This window comes from Lutjanus erythropterus, chromosome 10 (assembly GCF_056507025.1).
Source record: "Lutjanus erythropterus isolate fLutEry1 chromosome 10, fLutEry1.hap2, whole genome shotgun sequence".
NCBI classification, from domain to species: Eukaryota; Metazoa; Chordata; class Actinopteri; order Lutjaniformes; family Lutjanidae; genus Lutjanus; species Lutjanus erythropterus.
In genome coordinates, this window is record NC_139326.1 from 30,560,700 (window position 1) to 30,567,746 (window position 7,047).

Consider the following 7,047-nt stretch of genomic DNA (forward strand, 5'->3'; position numbering starts at 1 on the left):
AAACAGGAAACTTTGATATAAAGTCATTAGGAACAAATTGATTGAGAAAGTGCAGAAAAGTTGGGATGATACACTAAAGCACCTGTGAGATATGACAAAACGTATACCTCTGAGGTCGGTGGCTACTCAAGTCTGTAGGATTAAGGTTGGCATTATGTTGACTTATTTGACTTTGAAATAGCTCCCTTGTTATAAACTCTGTCACATTTTTAGTCTAGCGATACACACAAACCTGTCAGTACGTGCCATGACATAGACATATAAAGACTGAGAAGGAAACCACTAGTTCATGAAAATAAAGCCCTAGGTGTCTGAACAAGAATAATTATTTATTTCCTACTTCTCTTCCACCCTCTGAGTAAAAATCAATGGTTGAGTCAATAATCTCCAGGCCTATTCCTAAGATACATGCCTGTTTCCACCTCCTCCCAGCTGTAGGTAGGTTCAGGAGGAAGGAGATCAAATCTCCAGAAGTCAAACTGACATGTGGAATGACTCGCCACCGCTCTCCTAATAGCTTCCCATGTAATTGCTTAGCTGTGATTGACAGAAGAAAGTTACACCTTAAGCCTCGAACTTCTCCTCGCTGGTTGGATGGCTTCACTACACTTTCGTATTAAAAGGAGTATAGGAAAGGGTTCAGTTTTTTAGGGATTATAAATGATTGTTAAAAGTGGTGTTTTAATTGTTTATCTGTGTGTTGTCTAAACTCACACCTGTAACCACACCTCTATACACAAAGGGCGCCTGCAGGCATATCACTAAGCACTTTTCATGTTTCTGTCCAGCGCTCCTCAAAAGTATCTTTATTACGTGCTGATATATGCAACAGCAAAGAACCTTAACTTAGTCATGAATCAGCAGATCAAATGCATACATAAAATGAACACCGAAAGTTTAACTTTTTGACCTTTCTCATCTTCCTAAACACAAGACTTACACAGCGCATGTGCTGCATCAGCATGTTCTAACACTGCTATACCTAAACTATACATAAACTGTTTTTGTGTTTCCTTTGAAATAAACATGTTGTGCAGTTGTGGCCATGTTTAATGTCAGCTTTAGGTGCATTAGCCTTAACCAAATAGAAATACAGGCAGACAACAGTGTCTCTGCAGATACAACCACCACTACACACTTCGAGTGGGTCATAAGTGGCGATTAAGAGCGACTATATTTACGTGATTCTGTGCATTGTTTATTAGGAAATTGTTGCATATTGTGCCTTTAAGACATCTTAAAATGTGCAGCAGTGTATCAGCAAGTGTTAACTTAAAGCAACATTGTGTAAGATTTGGTACTTTTTGCACCAGACACCAACTGCCTTTAGTAGTAGTTGATTTCACTGTCCATTAAGAGACACGTCTTAGTTGGTGGTATGTCACTATATGCAATAAAGCATTATACACTTGTTGTGACCCAAGGGGTCAAGGTTATTTAGTGTGAGAAGACATGTATACGGCACAGAGAGGGAATGACAGAATCATCATTCAAGTTATTACAAGTCAGTGTAACATCAAAGTTATTGTGAAGCTGTCATTTTAAGGCAGTAATACTGTATTTGAAGAGGTAAGTCTAAGTAATTACACTGTCATAATTGTGTCATGACACCTATCATTAACATGAAGGAATGACTGTCGTCATTTAGTGTCATTCCTTCAATTATGTAATCTTTAACACAAAGTTTTTTTTTTGTCATGACAAGTTCACATTAACCAAGACAACATAACCTGTCAATGTCTTTGTTTGGCTTGATGTTTTAACATCAGATTATACTCATATTTTGGCAGAGATCAAGACCAAGTGTGTCAAGAATATTTTCCTTGGCCCCATGTAAAGTGGTACATTTTGGACTTCTCATAAAGATGTCATTAAATTTTTGGCTGTGAGTGTGAGTTTTGACTGGCACTTGGGGAAATCAGGTAGGTTGGGTAGGTTTAAGAATGTCATGTGGACATGTGGACATGTTTTTGATGCAACAAGAACTTGTCAGTCACTGCACAATGAGCCAGGACTGGGCGCATCTGTCCATCAGCCAACTCTGGTAGCAACATCACAGTAGTACTGTGCTCTGTTGTCCAACTGGCCTTATGTTTAATTACATCTTTCTGATGAGTCCACTTTACCTGAAAGCTCAGGAATTTATTCTAACACTGTTATTAAAGCATGCGACAATGTAATAAAGCTTAATGACATCTCTATGGCAAATCCAAATTTTACCACTTTAGTTGGTCAAGGGAAATATCATGACACACTTATAAAATATTTTTTATAGTCAATGTCAAAACCAGTCACATGAAAGTATAATGTAATGTTAAAACACAAAGCTGAACAGTTTATTCATTTTTGATAATGTCAACTTGTAATAACAAAGACAATAACAGGTTGATTAGTGTGGAGTGAAAAAAGACATATCAAATAATGTCGACTTTGCATTAAAGATTGCATAATTGACCAGATGACACGTAATGACAACACTCATAAACATTCATAAATACTCCTTTGTGGTTATGACAGCATAATGACAGTGCTACGCACACCCCTTAAAATAATGTGTTAAATAAAATGCTATTACCGAAAAGTTAGATAATGTTGCTTGTGTCATGAAAAACATATATTTCTGCTTCTGTTTGCTTTCAACAGTTCACACTGCAAATTTGAAAATGAGTATGAGATGTAGATTATTTCCAGAGGAATGTCTAACACAAAGGTCTAATCTGCCCTGGGGATTTCAGCAAACAGGCATTTAACTTCATGGATCACACTGCGTTATGCTAAACTGCACCAACACATAACATAAAGCATCCAAATCCATCATGACTGCCCATAGATTTCCTCGGAATTCACATTACTAATGGTGCTACATCAGAATATGGTAATTCAGACAGGAAGAGATGGAGAGACATTGGAGGCCACTTTTACTCTGCTTTTCATTAGGAATGTAATTAATGCCAGTGCAGATGGATCGGCTGATTAAATGATGTTATAGTGCTGGATTTCAGGAGCAGGATGTACAGCCTGTTTTATGGGAGAAGCTGACATGAATATTTCCTCTTGAAACAAATGAGTGCATGCTGTAAAATGGGATATTCATTTGAACATTCATTATGTTAAGATTTTAATATGAAATTAGCCATTTTGCAAAAGTCAGTGACTTACCGGTGGCTGGGGGTGATCCAAAAATCAATTATAAAGTAAATATTGCACTTTTATGAGTAATTTTATTATTTACATGAATGACATTTTCACAAGGACATGCATTCATGTCACTGCTGTTTACTGTCAATTCTACATCATGCTTAATTAGTCAAGGTTGTAGATGTTTGTCATTACAGCAGCTAGATCCAACAAATATTAATTTTAACATGCACTAAAGAGCATGTGTGAATAATTTAGTCAATAACAAACTGATTCAAATCTCCAGTGGTGTGCGACTGACAAAGGTAAATGGATTCAGTCATAATTAAAGCATGTTAATTAACATTTATTCAAAAAGATCTAAGGGTAGAAAACAAGAAAACACCATCATCTAAAAAGAAAAACACACTACAATTATACTATTGCACTGTTGAGTTTAAAACCTTCATTTTTCATCATTCACTGTACAAAGTGCATCTGTTATCTGACAGAAAGAAATTACTAATATGTTTATAATTATGTGTTTTACTATTGTGCTACTGTTATTATTATGTTACTGCTAGTACACAAATCTTATTAATGTTATTACTGATTAATATCCTGATAGGGCATGATACTAGACATGTATTTTTCCAGCACATCATTGCTCATAAAATTATTTTATTACATTTCTGGACATCACAAACATGGCCTTGGGCTCTTACATCTGCTTTCTAACTTAACAAGAAGCAAAATCATATTCACTTCAAATGCAAGGCACTTAATTAGCTCATTATTCTTTTTTCATTAATTAATTCATTCATTGTCTGTAACCGCTTTTCCTTGAAGGGTCGCGGGGGGCTGGAGTCTATCCCAGCTGACATTGGGCGAGAGGCGGGGTTCACCCTGGACAAGTCGCCAGTTCATCACAGGGCTGACACATAGAGACAGACAACAACTCACTCTCACATTCACACCAATGGACAATTTAGATTCACCAGTTAACCTATTATGCTGCAGGTCTTTGGACTGTGGGAGGAAGCCGGAGAACCCAGAGAGAACCCACGCAGACACGAGGAGAACATGCAAACTCCGCACAGAAAGGCCCCACCCAGCACCAAACTCCCCAGCTGGCTGGGGGATTCGAACTCAGGACCTTCTTGCTGTAACGCAGCAGTGCTAAACACTGCCGCTGTGCCGCCCGCTCATTATTCTAATTACACAAATTGCCCAACACACAGCTCTTAGCAACCAAGTTGACTTTCATCCACTAGGCCTATAGTTTCAATATTAAAAGTTCATAGGAAACAACATTACTAGATCCATAAAATTCTCAGTAGACTAATGTGTTGTGCCTACCACACAAAACTTGCTGTTTACTTATGCAAGGTAATTCATATTGTAAGGCTGCCTCAAGACAAGACCTGCAAAGTAACCTTGTTAGAACTTGCCTTCCAACCGTCAACAGCTGACCAGTTTTTTTCTTTCAGTTTTGTTTCCATGGTAACAAGCATTTGATATCTCCGACTCCAAAGGGCTCGGAGTTGGTTTGTTTGAGCTAATTGGCTTCAAAATTCAACTGGTCTAAAAAGCAGTCATGCTGCGAGCAGCATGATGTGATGTGAGAGTCACATGGCAGGACGACATTTTCTTTTATTGTATCTTGTTTGTACCATTGCCCTCACTGACCAGGCAGCACAAACATGTTTATGTTTATGTGCAGTTTGGCATAATATCATTAAAGATGGAGTCATGTGAATGTGGGAGGAAAGCAGAGATAAACAGAAGTGGGCAGGTGGAAAAACAAGCACACATTTGATTTTGCAGAAGACAAACATCTTTTATGTCAATGAAATCCGAGACAATAAAGATGATGGCAGAAAAACATACTGCCTGTGGCTAATGTGCAATCTGTAATTACCCCAGTGTGTTTAAACAGCTTTAATGTGTGTGTCTGTGTTTGTGTGCATGGATATCTCTTTCCCTAAGAATCTGAAAAATCGTGAAAGTTTATGAACACTTATTCCCACTGTGATTGCTTTCACCTAAATTGTTTGACAAACAAAGTCACAACCCTGGAAGAGTGGGATTTTGATTCACTTATCACACTGCCAGCATTTATTCCCTGAATTTGTGCAATGTGTGATACAACACGTACAGAGTAAAAGGGTTTTTGCAGTTTATAATTGACTGAGACATCAACATCATGGTTGCATCCTTTTTCTTTCAGGCATGGATGTCACTGTGTGTTAAAATGTGGTGGGGACATTTTTTTAAACTTAACATATGCGATTTTAATGAGTGTAATTATGGGTTTTGGTATGAAGTCAAAGAAGGGTACAGATCTAATTACAATTTAGGTGGGGGGTCTCAACTTTGATTTCAATTTGGGATTGTTACATGAACGTTCTGTGAGCTGTGAGAAGTAAAAAACAGGTCAGTTTTAGCTTCACTTCCTTTTTTGCTTTATGCAGTTTACAAGGCTCTTCGTCATAAGGTAGGTCAGCTCAGTTTATGTGAATTCTTAAGGTTAGAACACCCTCTGCTCCTGGTGGTCAAGACCAAACTCCATTCTTAAAACAGGTTTTTTATGGAAGGGACATATTTTTCACTGTAAAAACTTTAGTTACACCTTCACAAGGACTCTTTTCTGATTCACTTTGATCCACTGCAACAGTCTGCACATGTTAGTTACTCAGTAACATCATTAACCAACCTGTGATGAAGTGTTTGCCACAGATTTACACTACAGGCTCTTTTTTCAGCAAACAGAAGTGACATACATGGTTCATACCACTTAACAAGATTGACAGAGGTGGACATAAACAAAACATTCAAAAAGTGTTATATTTACGTGTGAAATATTTAAAAAGTGGAGTCAGCTTCTAAATCTATATTTTCAATTATGTAATTGATATATTTCAAAACAATTTCATGTCTTTTTAGAAGTTGTGGTGGTCACATCCCCCCAGGATCTGTGATCAAAGGTCAGTGTAGATAATTATAATGGGTAGGGAAAAACGTTGCATAATGGTGCATTGAAAGGGCCTAGCCTACTACAGAGGGAACAATGTGAAAATCCTCAGCATAAAATGTAAAACAACATCAACAGTACAAATTATCCATCACAGCCACAGTTGCAACAGGTCAAACACTTGAACAATGAGAGCACCAGTGCATGTAAGTCAGCCCAGCTATAACAATATCCAAAATCGCTGCTCTAAAATATGAAAAAAAAAAAAAATAGAAATAACTGAAGAAATATCACTGCCAATATTAGGTAAGTATAAAAATCAACCTTTAGAAAACAGCTTGCACCAAAAAATGATTCTTCTAAAAAGTGAAGTGAGACAAAAGCTACCTTTTCAAAAAGTGGTGGAGACATGTCCCCAGCGTCTTCAGTAGAAATGACACCTATGCTTTCAGATGTCAGCAGTGAAAAAATCAGTGCAGTTTAAAGCAGGTTGTATTACATTAAATTACATACATAACTATGATGGTATGACTGGGAATCAGCCACCACACTTACTGATCTGGCTTAAGGTGATCTGGTTGCATTTCTGTCAAACTGGCACGATATTGCAACCGTTCTTTTTATAGAGTCGGGAGTGAGTGAGCCAAATTAAATGAAGGGCAGTTCCTCTTTTGCGAGCCAGTGCACAACGTTCATTTAGAGTTTTACTGCACTGTAAGAACACCATCAATAATCCCTGTCATCTGCCTGTTCACAGCAGTGGAGATGGCACCGGGGCTGCTCTGCTGAGTTTCGTTGGAAATACATCTCTACATGTGGTATGTCTGTTTGACATGCTATTCTAAGAAATGCTGTCCTGTTTTTTTTTTTTTCTTATGTAGGGATTCTCTCTTTGTGAAAGGATGTGAAGACCATTATGGGCTTGGTTTGAAAAGGAAAAGTCACTGCAGATTAAA